General features: G+C 40.7%; 1 protein-coding gene across 7 annotated transcripts in view; it reads right to left on the bottom strand.

Moving 5' to 3' along the window:
• The window catches only part of PLXNB2 (plexin B2), a 261,101-nt gene that overhangs the window by 232,282 nt on the left and 5,881 nt on the right, over positions 1-22,938 (bottom strand). For 5 of the 7 annotated variants that reach the window (XR_010886863.1, XR_010886862.1, XM_013956477.2 and 2 more), the window contains exon 2: positions 20,141-20,255. The exons of 1 other annotated variant lie outside the window; for it this stretch is intronic. The gene's annotated coding sequence lies outside the window, so the exon portion shown is untranslated. Of the gene's footprint in view, positions 1-20,140; positions 20,384-22,938 lie in introns of those variants that run through there. One more of the 7 variants, XM_067315555.1, reaches the window with a different exon arrangement.

Below are 22,938 nucleotides of genomic sequence, written 5' to 3'. Positions count from 1 at the left end.
CATGTGACTATATTCTAAGGTTAATAAAATCTCACTTTCATGTAGATATGCAAGTTAATTATTTTGCAATTTGGGCAAGCCAAGAGCACGGGCAGGTTGTATTTCCATAGCTCAGCTTGTAGACAGTGACCAAGTCCACTCCAATACCCCAGTCAGTCTGGATGACATGATCGTTCCCCAAATACAACAGGTACTTCAAACCCTGGGGGTCTTGCACCAGTTAACAAGGGGACAGGTGGTGGTGGGGAAACAAGCACTCCCATTAACTTCAGTAAATTCAGATCAGTCCTGCCTTTATGGTGGTGATGGCTGTAGCTTTGGCACATCAGAAAATGATGAAGGAAGTGAGAGTCAATTTTTCTTATGAGAGCATCACAGCTATTTACTTGCGTGAGTGGTACAATAGTTTACAGTAGTTATGCCAGCTCCACATGCTTCAAGAGCTATGATTCAGATTATTCTCTTTCCATTAAGAAAAGAAACACAAAGCCAAACCCACATGGAACATCCCCTTCCCCATCCCAGAAGGTTTGATTTTAATCTTGTGAGTTTTGAGCAGCTATCCACTTTTATTATTTTTATTTGTCTTTCATGACAGCTTTTGAAATCTAGGAATTCAATTAAAAGCTGAAATTATTTCTAATATGATTCTGGGGAACACTGCTTAAATAAAAAATACCCAATGAAATACTTAAAGACTTCTGGAAGAAGTCAGACTTTAGATCACTCTTAAGTGGTGAAGCAACACCAAAGTCCTAGCAGATGCATCCAGAGGGGGATAATTACATAGATTTGCAGCTTTCAACCAAGTTATTTCATAAATGCAGTTGTTCAAGCACTGCTCAACATCCTGTCAGTGAAAAGAGGCAAGTATTTCCCAAGTAGGATGATTTTTATAGTCTCTGTCTCTCTCTCTGTCTCTCTCAGAAAACCTGTAATTTGGGAAAGCCTAAGGAATTTTTTCTTCTGAACAAAGGGTCCAAACAAAATATAACTTTGAAATTCATTGCAATAATTCAAACATTATCAACATAAAGCTTTACCACTGCAGTTATAACACCATATTTGGAATAACATTCAAAAAAATACAAAAATTGTGACTACACTCATAGGATTGTTAATTCTTCCATTTGTAGGAAAAATCAGGTTTAAAAAGCTAAACTGGTAGCATATAACACAAGTAAATAGATTTTTAAAGCAGCTATGGGGATTTTTCAAATTAATTTTTGCCAAGGACCCATCTGGGACAGACTGCTGTCACCATGCTATGATAGCTTCATTAGAAAGGTGTAACAATATCTCAGAAACAGCAGCAGAACTAGGGTTTTCTTTTCTCTCTTAAGCATGGCTTCCCATTCCAGCAACTTTTTTTTTTTTTTTTTAAATATATACACATGGAGATGGGCAGGAAAGTCTTCTTCGCTGTACAAAGAGCACACCTGCAATATTCTTCTTCAGATTAACACAGACATAGGAGACAAAACAGATTACTCCGTGAATGACAAATGAACTAGCTGTCAGTCAGACCAGGCAATCTTGGTACAAATAGAGTAAGATTACTGCAAAATACACTGTTTGACATGCTGACAGAAATCACTCTTGTCAAGTTGTACTGATATACAATGACTTGCAGGCTAGTTTGGTGCTTTACTTTTCCAAACTTTTTCTTTTTCCCCCAAGACTGTAAATACGGAACTACATTTTTCTTATGTCCCCAGTAAAGGGTGGTTGGGCGTTTTTTTTTGGTTTTGGTATGATTCATAATCAGATGCTTTGAAATATATTTTTTTTTCCCTGATGACTTAAGTGAATGTGTCATTGTCACTTGGGAACAAGCAACAAAAAGCATGAACAGAAGCATGTTCAATGCTGTGAACAAGGCCAAAGTTTTTTGGATCTCCATCTTCTAGTGCTACTAGAATTATTTCGAAGTTTCTCTCCTAGATCTCCCTTCCTGCTACAAACTCTTACCCCTTGCTGAGAATTCAGAAATGGATGTGCCAGTTCAACCTTTCATTTTAATTAAATCTAAAAATCAGGAGTTATTTAACATTATTTTATACTGCTTAGAGCCAGTAATTGGACTCTACGTGCCTCTTCTCTTTGCAGTCAAGGGCATAATTTTGGCAGGTTCATGTAGCTTTTGCTCACAAACATTGAGTACACAGATCTTTCTAACCAACTGGGACACAGCTAACAGATACTTGGAGAGGTGTTTTAAGTAGGAGCTAGGCTCTTTCTGGATGTTAGACAGGTTTCCTGACCGAGGTGAGCCAGGAAAAGCTAATACCCAAGTAGAAGCTCCTTAGCAAGACAGCAGTATCACATTTAATGCAGAAGTCTTTCCACGGTCTGTGACAAACCCCAATTCAGCACAGAGAAAATGACATTAATGGAGACGAGCGCTGGACCTGGATACCAAAGGATATTCTGAGCACAGGCGCTTGCAGTTCAGGCCCCTCAAGATGTACCATTGTACAATTATTTCTATTGCTCTTGTAGCTCCACCCCCAGAAGAACGCTCACCATATCTGAATATATGGCCCAGTCTTGATCACTTTGCTTTGTCCCAGAAGCAAGATGCCAGTGATTTGGTGACACTGGTGTGAGCCCCTGACAGTGGGATCCAGCCCAGGGCACTGTAACAAGTGACACCACCTCCCTACATGGGGCCAGCTGTCCCCAGCTCTCGTGAACCTTACTGTGGGCTGGCCAAGCTCAGTGGGTGCAGGGGTGGGGTTGTGTCTGCAGCACCACAACTGAGTGGTTGCTATAAAAATGACCGTGGGTCCCAGGAAAGCCCGTTGAGCTTGCATGGAAGTCAGGGAAGCACGGGCACGGTCTGCCTTACCAGCTTTTGGCAGCGACCGCAGGGAGGGAGGAAGAGCAAACACCTGGGAAAGGATGCTGTCCCCCTCGGGAAGCCACTGGTGGCAAAGCTGGTTTAGGAGCTGCGTCTTTCTCCCTGCTCCCACCCTCAGCCATCCCTCCCCACGCAGGAGGTCACCACACCTTTTTTTTCTTTGCGCCAGTTCAGCTATTTGCCTAACTACATTCATGCTGGGTGCACCTTCGCGCATGCAGTTTAAAATAAAACCTCCAAAGGAGCACTTTGTTCTTTAAAAAAACAAATAACACCCAAATCAAAACATTTCACAAGCCTGACTTAAAGCGCAGCCACAAAAGAGGCTGCATGAGCTTCCTGCCGGAGCAGCAGCCTGCAGCTGGAGGAATCCAGGGGAGGATGGAAACCACTGAATGCTGCTTCACGCCCCCAGAAGAGAGGAACAGCATTTAGGCTGACACCTTTTTTGCAGATACAGGACAGCTACACCCATATTAAAGTCCCTAGGAGCTAATCCCACCTGCTTGATGCATGCTTAAACATAAGGTGTGTTTTGTGACTAGTAAGCCACGCACAGGTAGTCTCACTGCACCTGAGCTACCTAGACGCTAGGCTGTGCAGGCTATAAAGCAATCCAGGTCCTAACAGTTCTGTCAGTCTCAGACATTCCGAAGTGAGAAATATGGCATATTTTTATTTACCTTTGATTTTTAAGCCTTTAGATTTAACTTGACATATCTTTCCAAGCTAATCCCAGGAACAAGATCTATTATTCTTGTAAGCAAATGCTGTGATTCCCTCAATCATTTGACTCCAGAGCTGTGGATTTAAGATAAACTATTGCCATGACTAGTGACAAAAATGTAATTACTTCTAATTTGTACAAGACAGAAAAACACCCTCCAAAGCTCCCCCCGCCCCGCAACAATCGTCAAGCAACAGTTCCTGTAAACACATTAACTTCTCCCTATGTCTTTGCACTTCTCTCATAGCAGCTTCTCTCCCTAATAGCAACCAATCATGGCATTTTTTTAATCCTGTAGCTCTGCCGCTCATACTTTGTCACTAGAAAATTCATCCTCATCTCAGGAAATAAAACCGACATCAATCTATCCTCCAACATCTTAATCCATGGCAGTTAGTATGAGCCAATGCCTAGACCAGGTTTCCTGAACACGGTAAGACATCATCTTGAAGGTGGAAAACAAGCAGAGTGTACTTCACTAGTTGTGCAAGAGTGTGAAAGTCCAGTGGGACTGGGGCAACAGCTCTCTGAGATGCCAGGTGCCATGGAAAGCGACACCCAAGCAACGGTAAAACAATACGCTGTTCGTCACAGATGTGCCTGTATAGTACTGTCAGCCAACCGTTTAGCTGTAAGGGAGCACAGCAGAAAAGTGAGAGATATTAAGAGTTAACAGCAGGCACTGGTTCAGAAAGTTTGGAAACTGATGGGTAGGAATGCGAGGTGGGGGGAGAAGAGCCTACACCTTCTGCAGCGCAGGTAGTGCGTGCCCAGGGTCACAAAACCAATCCAGACAGCACAGCACACATTGTCCGTCTGCTTCATTTTTTTCCTGAAACTCAATCTTTTTTGAATCTTTGATGAGCTATTTTACCCAGGAGAGTTCTAAAGGCCATAATTTATGGCCAAACTTAAGGCCATACTGCCTTTAAGGTCCATATTATATAGAAAAGTAAACAGGAGGGATGTTTGTACTCAGCATTCACCATTACACCTTCATTCCAAAAACTGTTAGATGTAATAACAAGAGGTGCCCTTTTACCAGCTCTCTAGGAAAGAGGCATTGCTTCGCTAGCTTGACAAAAGCTTGTATACAGCCCGAATCCATAAAAAGAGTTAAACTGACATATGGACACTCACAGGTATGGAGGTCTGGGGAGACTGCAATGTAAGGCAGTATGACTTATGGACTCTAGAGTAGAGTCAGCTTCCAAATGTGACCTAAAACCACTGAATTTCTGCCAGAACAACTCAGAGCTAATTATTAATGTAGGTCCTAAGAGCCTCTTCCCCAGGCCTCCTTGTGGTAAACAGGGCTTTTGAGTTTTGGCTTCCTCCCAGTCCCGTCCAGTAACTACTCGTCTGAAGCCAAGAGAGTCAGCACCAAATATTGAAGTTGATCCACTAGTATGAGGAGCTTTTCCTGGGCTGAGAAAGAAAGACATATTTGGTTAGATCCACCACCCGCCTCTGCGCCACTGATAGCCATTTTTCTCTACCATTTTCTCATTTGCAGCTCATCTGTGCCTAAAAGCAGGGTAATCATTTGCCCTGAGCAGAGAAGAAAGCCGTGAAAGCTATAAACTTAAACATCCTTCCTGCCAACACCTGTCATCTGCTTCCACGTTTCCTATTTGCTCTGTTTTCATTTGCTCTGTTTTCAAGGTATTATATGACTCAGACAAGGCCTCAACAGCTTCAGAAGAACTCTTGTGTCTGACTGCCTTAGCCTTATTAAAAGTAACTGAGCCATTGATCATCATCAGGAGATGTATTCTCGGGAGAAACTGTATCATTTGCAAACAAATGATCCTGTGAACACAAACACTCCACCAACCTTGGATAACAGGGAAACAAGTACATGGTCAGGGAGGAAAGAAACCCCCCATAATGCACAGTCAGATCATCTTAGGGATAATAAATGAAGAGAGTCACACCTTTATAAGCAGATGGCCAACAAGAATATGCCCTTCCAAAGGATGTGGGGGAGAAATCATTTTCTTTTGCTGTTCTCAAGTCCTTAAAGGCAATTTCAGGCTGCTGTCTTAGGAGGCAAGCAAACACCACTGCTGATCCCTAATACTACCAAATCCCTATGGTCAGAGAGGGCTTTTTTAATCTGACAGTCTCCATATACACCTTCACACCCTGCATTTCTCAGCTGGCCAAAGCGTGAAGGCTGAAAAAGGGAATTTTCTGACTGCACGGTAACACCTGAGAGAAACCAAACTATTCTCCTTCGTCTACCTCCAGCTAGCTAGAGACAAACAGGATCAGCCTGTCTGGGATATGAAACTTGCTTCTACAGAAGCAAATTAATAAAGATCAGCACCATGGGTCAGATGACATAAAGAAAGATGCTATGTAAAAGTCTGTTGAAGCACCTGCCAGATACGATTACTCATTATTCAAGAGTAACAGACCAAACGCCCTCAAAAATAGGTAGGAAGGTTTTTTTTTTTTTAATGCTTTCAGATGAAAGATCAATGTTTCATACTGAAAAACATAATGTACAACTCCTGGCAAAGATTCAGTGTGAATATTGTGCAGGAATAACAGATGCTGCTGCTGGGATGGAGTGGCTATTGTGTAATTCTATTTTTTGGATGCAAATGGATGCTGAAACCTGCAACAGCTGCCCTGCATTCTCCAACTACGAATAAGATTAGCATCTCCAGTTTAACACCACACAAATGATATGGAAGCCACCAAGAATCAATGCCACCTCCAAAACAGCAGACATGGCTAAAGTCCTTCTAGTCTGCAGCCACGATCCTCAGTACTTAGAAATAATCATTTAATAAGACAGTGTCTCTGAATCAGCTGGGACAAGTGCCTGGTGTTCCAGGGAAACTGTTTTGGAAAATACTCTTCAAAGAAATCATTGTGAAATGAGAGCAGAAGGGGAAGACCTCAAGTCATCCTCACTGTTGGGAGAATAGATCTTGTGATCCAAACCATGTCAGTTAGCCACCAAAAAGCCTAGCCAAGTTGGTGCCTTGAGGTGAAATTCAGCTTGGTTAAGTTCATACAAAGTACACATATCAGCAGTTTACTTGTTTCAGAGGCTAAGGGCTTTCATCAGTTTACAAAGGTGCTGAAGGAAAGAAATGGCAGCATTGCCATGTGGTTCTTCAAAAGAAGTGCTGTAGCAGTCGGCAAATTCAAGGCTCATCAACTCAAACAGCTTCTCTAGGTGGTCTAGAGTTTCCTTTGAAGTATGCATCTACCAGCACATATGGTCCTGCAGCATATCCACACACATTCACCAGAAGGGAATGAGAGTGGGTGGAATACATAAGACTACCCCTAAGAAATGGAGTAGGAAGAAGAGAGAATAAAAATTCTGGCATAAACAAATAGCTGCTATTTCTAGTCCTCCTCCACCCCTGATGCCACTCTGCAAGATGCTTTTTTAAACTTAAGAAACAACTGGAGAAATAACAGCACAAGGGCACACACTTTTACAAACCAATTATGACCGCTTAAAAACATACTGTAAATCTATTCCTTGCTTAACACACCAGGCACATCCAAGCAAATGCATTTGCTCTGTATGCACCCCATGTTGCTTGATACTCTCCATGTAGCTTGAATGTGCACATTCAAGCAACAAAAAAAATTAAATAAACCAAGTCTGGACTAGACTCAATCCACAGCAGAAAGGCAAAAGAATAATTATTGACAGTGGCTTGGTTAAGCTTAGAAAAGCTTAATGGAAAAGGATTTTTCCGTAATTGCCATCTCTAACCTTTTATCCAAGCTCAGTGGGTACATTACCTAAGTCAGCAGGAAGTTTAGCCGCTCCGCATGAAATTAATAACATTTATGGGCTGACCCATCACCCATAGCCTTCTCAAAGCCTTTTAGAACGAGAGCTATGAAGATGTTTGCCCTCTTATCAGGAAATGGTCTGTACCACACTCAGCTGCTTAAAACAAAACAACCCCCTCTCCTTTAACTAGGCAGCAATCACTGAAGACTGATCCTCCCTCCTGCATGTTCTCAGGAGTAAATTAACCACTCTGTAGAGCTGCCTTACCTACTAATTGCAGGAATAAAAACAAGTTCCCAAGAGCAGCACATCCCATCCACCGACCCGCCAGTACCCTGCACGGAGGCAGCAGCAGCTCCGGCACCATCAGAAGGTTACTTCTCTTACTGAGCCCACTCAGAGTGCTCTGCGCCCCACATTGGGAGGTCCCTTGCTGACCTCTGCAGTTACCTCCTGCGCTCACAGACACAAGTACAACCTTTATGTCTGTCCTTCCCTAGCACCCATCTGTCTGCAGGAAAAAGCCTGCCTATGTTTTAAAGGATGAGTTTAAAGTTTAGGCGCCTATAAAATGGCTGTGGAATGAATCTGCACACCAAGTCAGAGCTTTTAGCCCGACTTCGTATCCAGTAAAACGGAGAACAAGACAAACTAGTTTAACAAATGCTGACCCAGTTTCACACTGGAAAGGACCAAAACAGACAACAAAAGTTAAACTATATTCCTTAAGAGATGCTGTTCATCTATTTTGAAATGGCAAGCATAAAATATTTTAGTCTCCGTGATAAAATTCTAGCCAAAGACCGAGTGGAGCAGAAACAAGCTAGCACTCCACATTAACAAAATTATGTTGATAACCGTTAACACAAAACCCGACACACATGCATTATAAGATAGTGCTCTTTTCAATGTCATAGACCAAGAACAGAACAGAAAAATCAAAAGGAGGATAAACAAGGATGGCTGGAAATTGATTGCCGCCTTTGAAATTTTAGTGGAACAGTTGGAATAAGAAGCTGACTGCAGCTGAACTGAAAAATCACTATGTGTAGCTAGATTACTCATCTAATGTTAAACCAAATTAAAGTTTTCTTTCCCACAGGCAAGGCTGAAGATTTCAGAAAACCCATAATTTATAACTCAGGAAAGTTTAGAAAAAAGCTCTGCAAAACCAAAATGAATTTTGTACTTAATGGGCAGGAAAACAAAGGACAGATGAAACTTCATATTGCTTGGTATGATCCTATACAAAATGCAATACTCAACTAAAACAAGAAGCTGATCAGCTCAGCTAAGGAAGAGCTCACCTTATTTACCTCCCAGCTACAATCTTCATTTTTTCTGTAAATCACTGTTTCAAGCTGTTACATCGTAACAGAGGCAAAATGAATGAAGATTTTCAGCAACCAAGCAGCTTATTAGTACAGCCGATATTACAAAGCACCACCACTCAGAGAACAACTTCCCAATACAAATTTGAATAGGCGATTCTCCTTAACAATTTTTGTAATTAGGTAGCTAACTCATCTATATGAAGCATGAAAAGTGAGTGTGCAAGGCACAGACCTTTTAGCAAAGCGCTGCAGTAAGTACTTTTGTTCAATTTATTTTCCAGGAGTGATCACATTTTGGATGGAAGCCCATTTCTAACAATTTATTTTTCATGTCTGGACAAGGCAATATAACTTCTACACAATTTAATCTCTTTGCTAATAGACTTAGCCCTTATAGCTGAAATATACAAGCTTAACAATAAAGTTTAAATACCCAGAATACTTAAAAACTGAGAAATGTGTTTGCTGGCTTTAGTTCAGGACAAGCAGAACCAATTGGCTAAAACGCCGCACATCAGCAAACTCCAGCGCAACCTGCCAAGAGGTTACATTGGACTCCCTACAATAGCATACGGAAGAACAATTGCTTAAAACAGCACAAAATCGGCTACAGAAATCTTTAATTGCTGGCGAAGCTTGGGCACACGAGCTCCTCCAAAGGACCCCGAACCACACAGGCTCCCCAAGAGCACCCATTGTCCAGGCCACGCAGGCTCCTTGGGTCAGCGCTACCTAAAATTACAGGAATGCGCGGCTCAAAAAACGTCAAGCTCATTTTGTCCATCATGTTCCCCCATGTGGTTGTTTCGTTTTGCTTTCAAACTGCAGTTCAGCGCGCAGGCTGCAATTTACCTCTTCACCCTCGCTCTCAAATTTGTTTAGATAAACAGGCTTCCCTTTGTTCCAAGCTGCTACTACATTTACACATTGTATTGTAAATCAGTCAGTACAAAGAAAGGCAGGCCCTTGAATGGAGACACTAGCATTTTTGTTCACAGTAAAATTAAACAAGTTAGAGGCACAGAACTCCATTTATAAATGGAGTCTGGAAACAATTGGTTTTTAAAAGGTGAGGGGTTTTAAAAAGTTTGCTAAACAAACCTAGCCAGTTACAGAGTCTATAGAACCAGCTTACAAACCAGTTCAAGGCTGTATAAATTGTCAAAGCAGTATTATTTCTAAAAAGAACTTCAAACAGTTTAAAGCATGCTTTCTGTTTCAAGGGTCTAAAAATTATTGGCAAAGGATTTAGCTTTTATTGAGTACACAAATGGAAAGAAATTATTCACAGAGGAAAGGAATAAACTATTTACCACGTCTACTAAAGACAAGAGACCTAACAAGCATCCAGGAGAGGCAGGATAAACATCAGGAAAAACTTAACAGTAATAATATTTAAACCCAAGAATAGACTGCTACAAAGTCTTTGTCAGAGGTCTGGACAACAGGTTCAACAAACATCTGTAAGGAATCATTTAAAAGCAGCTGATTCTGCCTTAAGGCAGAGGATGGTCTCTGTATATGGCCTCTTCAAGTCCCTTCCCAAACCTGTTTTCTATTATTTTAAATAAACTGAAGTTCACTGAGACCTTTCCCATGGGTGGATAGCTCAGTACAGAGATCAGAAATGACCATTATTTGACAGCTGTCCGGTTTTGTTGGAAAGCTATTATCCCAGTTCCATAACTGACTATGCGTCCACATTTAAAAAAACAAAACAAAAAAAAAATCAGTCATCACATTCACTCTGGCTGATCCAAAGGCCAAGAATAAGTTATGTCTGATGTTGCCTGGAGTCCAGAACTGAGGCCCACTGATGGGATCTTATAGAGAAGCTTCAGCTGGACATCTGAGGGATGTTATTCACCATTGCAATTAGCCCTGTATCTTTCATAAACCTCAACCCCCCCCCCAACATCATACAAAAGTTTGCACGGCAAAAGTATTTTATTCTTTCATTAATATAAAATGGGGAGGGGAGCAGAAATGATAACATATTTTGGTTTAAAAGTCACTTGCCCTGATTACACTAAGTATATAAAAGACAAAAAAGTCTTCTACAGACTCTTTTGGCTAAATCTACCACCTGTGGTATAGAGAAACTCCACATAAATGGAGTTAAAAATACCCTCTCAGGGTTTCAGGAAGAAAAAAAAGAAAAAAAGAAAATAAAAGAAATAGAGGGCATGCTTTTGTTTTCGTTCTGGAAGTCAGAGCATCACCATCCAAATTCTAGTTTCGACACATCTGCCAGTGCATATTTATCCTTAGCAGGCCAAGCAAGGAACGGAGACTGGTTAGAAGATACCACATCCTCTGGTCACTTTAGAAGTGAGAAACCACTTGCTGAGCGCTGACAAAGTGAAGCTCATCCTCTGCTTGACACCAGCACCAACTGCAGCAACACAGCAGGCTGACTGTGGACATTCTTCAGTTAAGCTCTCGGCGGTGAACAGCCCCACAGTCAGGCTGCGAGCGAGTGCAAGACGGTGCTCGGCCGCTCGTGCCACACTCACCGCTCGAGCCATCGCGCTGTTTTTCTCTGGGGAGAGCAGAGCAGGCTGGCCCGAAGCATCCCGCAAGCCACCCTGGCTGAATCGTATCGACTTCCATGTCACGCCATGGGCTTCCACCCCTGCCAGATCATTTTGCCTGTTGCTAAATGATCCGTCTTTTATCCTGTTTCTCTATCTTTAAACAAATCATTAACACATTAATCAGAACTGGAATCCTTCCTATGCCGTCAAATGGCACTTGGAGCATGAATAAGCCTTTGCCATCTTTTCCCTCCTGAGCTGTTCTTTGCATGTTCTCGCTGCTGTTTTTCCTCCCTCTCTGAGCAGCGTTTGATAGAGGGACTCTTTTGTTCCATCCCTTTAACCCGATCATCTGAAGATAACTGAAATGGATGGAGGCAGAATCTAAAGGGACAAATGACACTCTCACCTAAAGCCACATCTGTTTCTAACTTGATCAAACACATGCTGTATGGAAGCGATGTTTAAGGGAGGGCAGAGAGGAAAAAAACCGCAACCAACCAACCAACCAAAAAAACCCTCAACCCCCACAACTATGTGAGAATCTGTAAACCCTACAATTTGTGACGTTGAGAGAGATTATGGCCCATCTGTCCGTTCCATTCCTACAAAGGAATCTGGAATAATACTTGTGCTCCCCTTCCCTTCCTCCCCCAACCCCTTGCTTAGGCAAATAAGTGAAGCCAATATATATAATCGTATATGTAACTTGTTTACATAATTCTGCCACCTGCTATCGCTGCAGTCCTTGTCGGGCACAGGCATCGCATTTGGAAAACAATACATTATCTGAAATAATTTCCTGAAATCCAGCATGACACACGCTCTTCTTAAGTTTTAGTCTGAACCTGCGCTGACAGGCTTTTAGTACTCCACTCACCAAGATTTATTTTCCTGCTTGGACATAACACTACTGAAACATCTGTAAAAACAAATCCATGCACTCTAATATTAAGCCCTCGCACTAAGTATTAGAGTGACACTGCCAGATGAAAGAGACTGTAATATATTTTTAAATATTCCATTTCAAATGCCCTCTCAGGTTATTGCAAAGGCAGGAGCTTTTCATACCTATTCTGTGACTTATGGGCATGCTCCCTGCTCATCCTTCACTTTTTGCCCCGGGTGCACACATGCACCAGGGCCCACCCGACATTTCACTGAGCTCTGCTCCGAAGGCAGCCCAGCGGCAGGCGCCAGCGGCCCCGCAAGGCCCTGCATGCCACCGGCTGGGATGATGCACCCGCTGCTCCCCAACCTTGATGAGGGCACGGGTCCCTCTCGCGCAGGACGGGGACGCTTCGGACCGCAGGGACCACCTGCCTTCCCAGTAACTGCCTTGGTACTCCTGCAGGTGAGTTTCAAGCACAGGCTGGGAATATATATTTAAATTTAAAAGTGACACGCAATTCACTGTCACTTCTGACTTTGGTAATTCTTCACACTGATGACCTGGGGCAGATTTGACCCAACAGGTTCCCGACAGCAAGACCGTGTCAAGTTCTGGACAAAGAAAAAGGTGCTTAAAAGCTCTCTGCTAGCATCACTACAGTGCACACATATCAAAGAGCTGTACGAAGCTGTTTAATGTTATGTTTCTTTTACTATAGGATGACTAAAAACCATAGCAAAATCATTCAACAAAAAAATTCCAAATCAAAACAAATACACGCCCCGCAATCCTACCCCAAAGACACAAAGAAATAACTTGGTTTGTTTTCATGTTTTTAAATAAAAGCAGACAAGAAGAAAGATCAGATCCCCCTGGAAGTGCTGCGAGCGGGAACTCCCACAGGATAGGACAATAGGAACCAAAGCCGGCGATGACACCGTCTCCACGCTGTTTTGAACAAGTTACTTGAACTATTCTGAGTCTTGGTTTTCACATCTGCAGAGTGGGGATAATAACAGGTCTTTACATCACAGGGGTGTTACAAAGATCAATTAGTTAATGTCTGAAAAGCGCTTTGAAGATATAGCAGGTGGTGAGTATTATTATGCAAATAACATTTAAGAAAATCACAAGTGCTGGATTAATACTAATCCCTTTGATATTTAAAAGACACCATTTTTCATATGTTAAAATAGTGAGCATTTACACTACAGCTTTCCACTACTGCTGTAACACCAATTTTTAACCTCTTCTTTTCGTACAGCTTAATACGTAAAACTCCTGTGCAGACATCTTTACAAAATCCAAACTCCATTCAAAGCTAGGAGTAGTGAAAGAAATTATGCATGTTGATGAACTGGATAACTAGATCCCATGCAAGAATATTTCTCAGAGGATAAAATGTCAAAGGCCTAACTTACTGTAACAAATATTGGAGAGTCTTTTGGTTTTAGGGCTTTTTTTGGAAGCATACTAATTTCATGCATAGAGACACTTGTAAAACAATATAGCTGCTATGTAATTATGCCACTTTATGTGGTGGAAAGAGTAAAGAAAGAGAAGGGTATGGTTCATTCACTTCTCCAAAGGTTGCATATCTGAATTGCTAAAAAAAGTCTAATTTCTAATCGCCTCATTTGGTGTTGGGCTTCAGCTGCAAATATCTAAAATGGCATCAGGTCATTGTAATATCTGCTCCAACTTTCAGGAAGTCGCTTCATAAACATTTCTCTTTTAGGTGACTGCGTGCGGGAGGGAAATTCCTACAAGACTTCCCACCAGCTTGCAGACAGACTGCGTTGGAAATTACTTTGCAGAATGAAAGGAGAGACAGAAAACAAAAGTAAACAAAGGAGTTGAGGTAGGACTCAAAGGACAAAAATGTATGTCAAAATCCGAGGAGAGAACACAGTCAAGACAAGCCTTCTCTCTGGTCTCCTGCCTGCCTTTTACCAGGCCTCTCTTTGAAAGCAAGACATCATCCCTCGTGAATGAAATTTCTCAGTGCATTAAGGACTTCCAGTGCCACATTCCCTTCCCGTGAGGAAGCCTGTTTCTTGTCTCTTGCACCATAAAATTTAGTGCAAACCAGCTGGCGTGTTCTGTCTAGAAATCTGTAGAATATTGCTGTGATTAAAAACAGCTTAATATTAGCCTTCTTTGGAATGCATCCCTGAAACTGATATTAATGGAACAAGATCAGATATTAATATTCTGTACAGCAGGTTCCTCAAGCTGTGCCACAGTGTCAAATCAAATCTTTTCCCAAGTCAACATTCAAAATACAAATAGAGGATGGCAGTCAGTATTGACGTGGGAGGAAGCAGCAGGAGCCTTTTAAAACTTAAGATGCCTTAAGTCTGCAGTTATAGGAAGCAATGTTTCCTTCCCTACCGCATTTCCCACAACAGCAATATTAACAGCTATTCAATATAGTAATAGTATCCAAACCATACACTTGGTTGTTGTTTTTAATATCCCAGTCAATATTAAAAGCATTTGGATGCTCTTTAAGAGGAAGGAATCGTCTTGCACTCTAGGAACAGCGAGACATTTGCAGTACCTCCCCGGTGTTCCTAGCGAGCGTTTACTTCACGTCTCTGTTTGTGACTGATGTGGTGACACTTTGTTTTAATCTCACCTGGCTGTACAAATTCACAATTTAATTTTATTGGGTGGATATGCGCTCTGCTGTAATCTTAGAGCATTCCCATTCGTTAAAGTTGGGCGATACAAATACAATATAGGTCCAAACCACAGTCTGAGGGCAGGCAAGACCCTTGAGGGGCTCTGAGCCCTAAGGCCTTAGGACACTAGATTTCTACTCCTGGATCTGCAGGATTACAGAATAAATCTACAGTTCTGATCCCAGGCAAATAAGTATAGCTTTGTCCTTCAGTTTGCTCTCTTGTAAAACGATGGTGACTTCCTTCATTGAGGAACACCTAACAACAGGTAACCCTATTGAAGAACAGCTCCCGAGTGGAAGAATGGAGTAGCATCACACTTCTTCCACCTTTAGAGGGGATCAAAACCCCCTTTCTGATCCAAAGGAGAAAGTGATTTTTTCTGTCAAGAGTATCACATGCTCACAGGTACATGTCCACAAAAGGTTTAGTGTATTTTATTTCCACGCCTTTAGTTAATTCGCTTTTTCTGAATGTTTTGAGTCTGCACAACTGCTCACCTGAGGAAAGCAAGCATCTGATTTTCCTGTAACCTGTTAGTCAGTTTGAGGAACTTCAGTCCATCTATTTAAGTAGGCCACATATTTATAAATAAAATTAGAACCAGAAGAGAAATTACAACACTCAGAACTTTCACATGTGCAGCTTCTTGAGACCAGAGAGATAAAAATCCAACCTAGACATCTTCTAGTTTGATTATTTCCCTTTTCAAATAGCCAAATAATATGAAGTAGCTTTAAGAATTGCTCCTATTAAACAACCTTTTCAGCATTGGCAATCTGTTGCCAGATTTCTCCAGAAGGAAACATGAAGAAACATACTTTCTTCAATACACCTAACATATACAACCTGAAAAAAAAAATCACCTTTATACTATGCAAAAAAAGAGCTATTGTAACTATGACAAAGCAGATAAGATGTTATCTTCCTGTCTGATCCCTGAGCAAGAGCAAAGCCATTCAAACAGGCTACTCAGATGGGAAAAAAAAGGAATTCTGCATTCCTACATGGTTTGCCGATGTTTGTACAAGGCAGGCCAGAAACATACAGTCTGTTCCACTGACTACCGAAGCTTTTTCTTCCTCAGAAGATGGGCAGATAATGGGAACTGGTAAATACTGAAGAGAATGTTACTCTGATAGTTTGTAGCTAAACCATAAAACTTCCAGTCTGCTTATCTTGTGGTTTTAGCACAATCTGTATCATAACCGTACTGTATTTAACTGGACAGCTTTAATCTTCTTAAGAATTCACAGGTAAAACAGATGCATAATCAAATTTCATAAAGCAGTGTCTGCTTCATGAAGGTTAGATTGTAAGCAGAAGCCTATATGGCTTCTCTTATGTTTGTAAAGAGGATAATTATAATTTCACTTAGAAGAAACATCCATCAGTTAAGGTAAGTTATTTAAACTAAAGAGCACAAAAGTTATTGCATGGTTTGAAATATTTGATCTCATGCTTCATGAAAGTACACTACATATATATGTATTATGTTTGTATACATATGTATGGGTATGTGTGTATATATATACATATATATATATATAAATACATACACACACGCATGTGCACACACACACACACACACACACAGAACTGACCAAAAAATTGTTATTTTACTCAGTAATATTTCCTCCCCCTTCAGGAAAGCATAATAAGAATTTAGCATGAAATCTATTTAAAGAAAAACAAAACTCATGCATTCTAGGGACAGTCAAACTAGACCTTTGCACCTGAGCTCACGCCTCTGCATTTGGCACAAGTACAGCAGAAATATTTCAGGAGACAGAAAAGTTGCATTTTTTTCAGGTGTTTTGAGTTAATGTTTATGGTACTCAAGGAAATTCTATTAAAAAAATGCCTTCAATGAGTTTCAAAACTTTCACTCTGTAGACACTATGGGAAACTTTTCACATGACAGAGCAGTCTTTCCTTTAAAAACACATAAATTGTGTTATGTTTTATATAAAGATTCTTTTTCTGAAAAGGAGTAGAGAACACTCCATGCATATAGCTACTTTTATGAAGTGTTTAGAAATCTATGAAGGAAAAGTGCTATAGGTTATTTTGATGCTACCCTTTGAAGCGTGCCATGGGAGTAAAATCACTAATGAAGATTCTTCTTTTGGGATGGGTGGCTCCAGCTTGCCATGCATGATGCCACAAGGGTGAGGTTTAAACTGAAGTTATGTTTGTGTTCATGGCCTCATTAGATTATAACTCAACTGTTCATTTGAATTCCTGTAAGCCTTGTACTCTCAGGACTTGCCTTCTCTAATTTGGAGGCTATCATATAATGGTTATGCATCTTTATGGCTATGCCATCCCCTTGCAGCTGAACCTGAGGGTTGGTAACCTTAGGTCTCATTTTCACATTTAACAGGTTCTGCTATTGCTCAATTAGCAAAGGCTGTTCAATATCTAGGCTGGAGCTAAATTACAATTTTAAGTGTTAATCATTTCTTTATGTAGTTCAACTTTTTCAAGTCCGATTTTTTAACAGTTGCCTACACTTTCTCCTTGTGTAAAAACACCATCATGGCACATGATAGCACAGCCTGACTGTACATCTGCATGTTTTATTACAAGTATTGTACAATGTGACAGCTGTATACGTGCCATTTTACATTTGAACTTATGAATTGGATGGTGGCACCCAGAAATCCTTCTAAGTTTCTTCTAGGAACATAATGTAGTTAAAAATGCTCATATTTAGATAAAATCTGCTTTATGACAGAGGTTTTTTTCTAAATGGGGAGAAAAATTACCTATATTTCTCTTCCCCCATTCTACATATTTCAACTTTATTTCTCTGCTGAAAGCAATAAAACACTTTTGTGTTCAATATATGAATAGTTAAGATTTTTAAAAGCCTCACATTTTGCAAGGTTTTCCTGAAGCTTCCTAAGAATATTAATGATCTGTGCAATGGCTCCATACATTAAAATGCAGCTTTGGTAGAACAATCTCATTCTCACACTTTATTCATTACTAAGGAGCTAAGAGACACCCTGAGATGCCTTGCCATCGGAGGGAAGGTATAAAACTAATTTCCTAACTGCTCTGTTTACTTTGCGTACCTTGTGGGCAAAAGTTGGCAAGAATGAACTGGAAACTGTTTGCTTTGAAATTATCACCTCATTTACAAGATTCAAGCACAAAGTCTTATAAAATGAGGTAAGAGGGAAAAGGAAATGACTATATGGATGGTTAAAACTATACCACTCGCACAGGAGGTCATTAGCTAAGAAACAAAACCGACAGGCTCTGAGAAAGCTGGCCTGTTCTCCCTCCCCACAAAGTCCGTATGCACCCCATATTTAGAGCACCCATAGAGAATAAAGGCGCTAGCGAGTTCTTTGCAAAATGGCTGTATTCAATTTAAAGCCAACTCATATTATTCCCAATAGGAGTAAACCACACAAAGCCATCTCTGCTATTGAAAGCACTAGCCACAACTCCCTGACTTTGTCTGCAAAAACCTCCTCTTCCCTCACTAACAGGGCCACCCAGGAGGGCACAGGCAGGAAGCGAAGAGAGCTATAGATGCGGTCACAGCTTGGTAATACACAGAATTTGCAACACTAGTAGCTTGAGCCGGTCTTGAATCCTCTTTTCCTCCTTGCAGTTTGTCACTCCTGCACTGCAGGAGCACATGTGTTTGTGGGGCTGTGCTGTGAAACAGATCGGAGATGTGGTCAAACTTTCAAAACACTCTTTTCAAAGCCATATAACAAGCACATATAATGCAGTATAATGCCGGGTCAAGCTCTCTTGTCCGGACCACAGCATAGCTCTACAAAACAGTCATGTAAGCACAAGCAAGGAGACAGTGACTGGCAGACTGTAGGCCAGCGATGGCAGGAACTACTTAAGGAAGAGTTGACACCAAAGACTTTGTATCAGTGAATGACGCTCGATGTGTGCTCCTAACCCACTTGGAACAGAAACGCTCTCCGCTGTGCCAAGGCACCTCATTGGTACAGAAAGCCTCATGTGAGAGTGCTTTGCAGAAAGCTTTGGTCAAGCCAGGAAATCTGGGCAGACAGGCTCCCTTTTGCATAGGGGGCTTTGGGGGTGGGGATGAGGGACAGCTAATGGAGTTAGTGGGTCCCCACCTTTCCTGGTCAAGAAGGAATGCTGCAGCACCCACTTGCTCTACTTATATAGAACCAAAACACTATTAAATTGTACTTTTCACCTATAGAGTCCTCAAAATTCCCCCAAAAGAAGCAAAAAAAAAAAAAAAATTCAGACACAGAGAAATGAAATTACTTGCTAAAGGCAGAAACAAAACCAGACTGCATGGAGTCACCAGATGAAAACCTGCAGGACCGCATTGCACACGGTGGACCACGTACACAGCATTCTGGACACCAAACCTACGCACCAGGCAACCCTGCGTCCTTGCTGTATTCTAGCAGATAAGCCTGTTCTGTCAGATAGATACCACTGAACTATTAGCACGGTGTAGGAGTATCTCAGTTTTAGAGAGAAACACATAACAGCAAACAACCTGACCCTGTTGATTTATTGTACACGAAAGGTATGTGCAAAGCAGAAAAATCTCTGAGAGGGAGAAAAAGGAAGCAAGTACATAGCCATTTCTGGCCAAGAATTTACCAATCTCTTCTTTTCCCAGCAAGCTTGGTAGTAACGTACAGGGACCCCTCCACATCACCAGCCTTCAGCGCTACCTCATTCAAAAGCTCCTATCTTCCAAGGCTGCTAATCTGATTTTCTAATATCAGAGTTCTCATTCAAGTACAATTCAAGCAGATTAATTATGCCACTAACAACAAAAAGCACAGGCTGCCTCTTCAAATTATCAGGAGGAGAAAATACCATGATGAGTTTAGTTTCAAGGAGGTTGTTTACATTTCTAAAATGTACTTATTTATTTACAGGCCTCAGGATCAAAATGAAAAGATAATAACTAATTGCCACAACTGGGAAAAGTAAATTGGAAAGTCCTTACCAAGTACACCTGTACACGATAATTTGAATAGCAGCGGTATAAGCAACACAGACTGCAAAATTGCAATTAGACAAGTGGAAAGTGTTACTCTGAGCAACTGAGATGCTCTGTTTTGATAACCAAGTTACCTTGGAGATGATTCACACTCGCAAGTTGCTTAATATCACTTTATACCACGGGTCCAGGAGGTATAAAAATATGCATTAAAATCACTATGAAATCAGGAGAATTATGAAGTAAATACATTTTCATGCTGAATTATTGCACAATATTTCAATGTAAGCCCAAAGCACATAAACCCCACAAGGCCATCTCTTTTGTTGAAGCAAAAAGGGGGATAAAACCTGAGTACGAGCGGTTTCTTAGTCCACCTGAGCAGCATAAGGCAGTTCTTGGGGCTCAGGCTTCTGTGCAAATAGCTTCCAGGAAGAAGTGCCTTTTGACATGTACTTGTTCCTGCTGGTAGAGAAGCAGAAAAGATGCTTCAGATAAGGCATAAGATATGAGACTGGGCAAAATACACAACCAAAGAGAAATAGTTTGCTCAGTGGGTTTCTGGGTATCCTAAGCAAGGAATCATTTTGGAGTTAGCATCTCAAGAGATCATAGAAAATTCCTCATTTTCATCTGTATAAATGCAAGAAGCAAGAGTAAAGAAGGCAAAATCCATTGATTCCACATTGAATTCAGCAAATGAAGACTTAAAGAAGTGTCATAACAGTCAACAGACATCAAATCAGCCTGATTTTAAGAACTAGCACTACAGAGTATCAAAAATATATGCTAAATAGATGCAAAATTAGCTAACTGAAAGCTCTCAAAAAAGTTGACATTACTGAGTAATATTACCATGGAACTGCAATGTTCCTACTGCAGTTCACAGTGATTGGAATTATATTTCAATATTATTTAACATTTTCATTAGCTACCTGGAAATGAATATATCCTTGATGATAAAATTAGTGGGTTATATGATTTGGTAGCATGCTAAATAACTCTGAGTGATTTTCTTGCTATTGTTATCTCAATTACTTGTCAAGCTGGGTGCTTTCCAACCAAAACAGTCTTAAGACATCTGAACACATATATACGTATCCAGTAACAAGGAATGCAGGTAAGGTTTGCAAATCAGAGAACTGTAACTTGAAGAAGCAAGGAAGCCAAAAAGGATGTGGAGGTCATTACAGACGCAACTAGGCATCACACGGAGAGCTTCTGTTGTTTTTAAAAGGGCTAATGAGGTTCACAAATGCATAGATATGAGAGTGAATGGAAATACTGAATGAAGGCAGGGTGCGGCACGTAACAGTAATGAGTGATATTGGATTACTGCATCCAGTCCCTGTGGTCAGTGCTCTAAAAAGATGTTGAAAATGAGAGAACCTGCAGAGCACAGTCATAAAAACAACCAGCATCTAGAAGCTGGGGTGAGAGAAAAAAAAAAGCTTAATGTATAATCAGATTTAAAGATTCAGTCCTTCTGATAAGCCACACGGACTACTGACAGCTTACCTGATCACTTGACCATCCTGAAGGGAAAAAATACTAAGTAAACAAACAAACAAACAAACAAAAACTATTTAGTACAGCCACGAGAAAACATAACAGGAATCAACAGATGCAAGTCAAAGGTAAAAGCCCCTGAAAGAAATGAGATATAAATCTGAAGAGGAACAAATGGAAAAAAAACTTCTTAAAGCAATAGATTCTCTTTTTCCTCAGTGGCTTCAGGATGAGATATGCTTTAGCCCAGGAAGCCGTCGGGCTCACTGTGCAATAACTGGGTGAGATGGTCAAACAACTGTGGGACTTGATGTCTCCTTTGATCCTAAACTCTGAATGACAATCTCTGAGAGGAAGAAGAAAAAGGAGAGAGAAGGAAAAAAGAAGGAACAGTATTACTCTGCATTTTCAGTTATGTTATTGAACACTGGATCAAATGCACAATGGACTGTGAAATGCTTGCAGATCTTCCTACAGTTAAATGTCAAATGAAGAGACCATCTGCTATTAAACATAAAATGCACCTCTCTTGAGTTTTATCCAAAGTACTAATAAGGAAACTCATACCACCACTTAGCGCTGGGGAGTTGCCAATATAACTGAAGTCTTTTGATTTCTCATCTCAACAGTTTGGGTGGGCAGAAGGAGGCAACACCTGGAGTGGATGGAAGATGAATATTCCTCAGTCACGAAGTAAGCTTCATGGCTGTAGTTACAGACTCTTAAAGAACTTCTTCAAAGTACTCACAAAGACACTTTCTGCCTGAGTGAAAAACCTTTCAGATAAAAACTAGATCTTCGTTTAGCATGTATGGGAGGAAAAATAAATACCCTAGAAGTCATCCTTTTCAGTTGCTTTTCTAGGTTTGTAATTTATACCCTGAAGAGCAAAGTATATGCATTATGATTACAATTAGAGTTTACATGGGCTGTTAGTTAATTCATGAGGGGAAAAAAGTTCAGCTGCTGCTGATGTGAATCAAAACAGCATATTAAACTTTCTAAAACTTTTTTTTTTAATACTTACTACTTCTACAAGACTGGGAAACAGTCTTTTATTGCCTTAAAATTCAAGAGGTCCAACATTAAGTTTCCATCCACTTGCCTTACACTCTTTGAATGAATGTAGCAGACAAGCTAAACACACACTGTGGCAACATATTAACATACAAATTAACAGTCTTCTGATGTATTTAAGAAAGAAGCTGCATAGGTTGGACTTTCAGTTGCAAAGAACACAGCCAAATGTATTAAAGAGAAAGGACTGACTAAATAACTATTACAAGCTGAAGCAAACAGTAGCCTACTACTATTAACCATTCCAAGTGTCATGCTTAATCAGGGAAGAATAACTGTTTGTATTTGCTGTGCATACCTAGGCCAAAGACATATCTTTATAGCTATGTCCAAGGAAAAGATTATTAAATTGCCTTTCTGATTCTTGATGGGAGACCTCACCTTGCATTTTCGTTGCACCATTTTACCAAATCAACGTGTTTTATGTTTTCTGCCCTTTACTTTCTTCCTGTGGCTGAATACACTTGAATATTGCTATTTCCCCACTGAATAAATGCTGGCTAAAGAACTGTTCCTGTATAAATTTCAAATAGGGATGCAACAAGGAATGCAAGAGTTTTCT

Source organism: Apteryx mantelli, chromosome 1 (assembly GCF_036417845.1).
Source record: "Apteryx mantelli isolate bAptMan1 chromosome 1, bAptMan1.hap1, whole genome shotgun sequence".
NCBI lineage: Eukaryota > Metazoa > Chordata > Aves > Apterygiformes > Apterygidae > Apteryx > Apteryx mantelli.
This window is presented reverse-complemented; position numbering and strand designations above follow the sequence as displayed.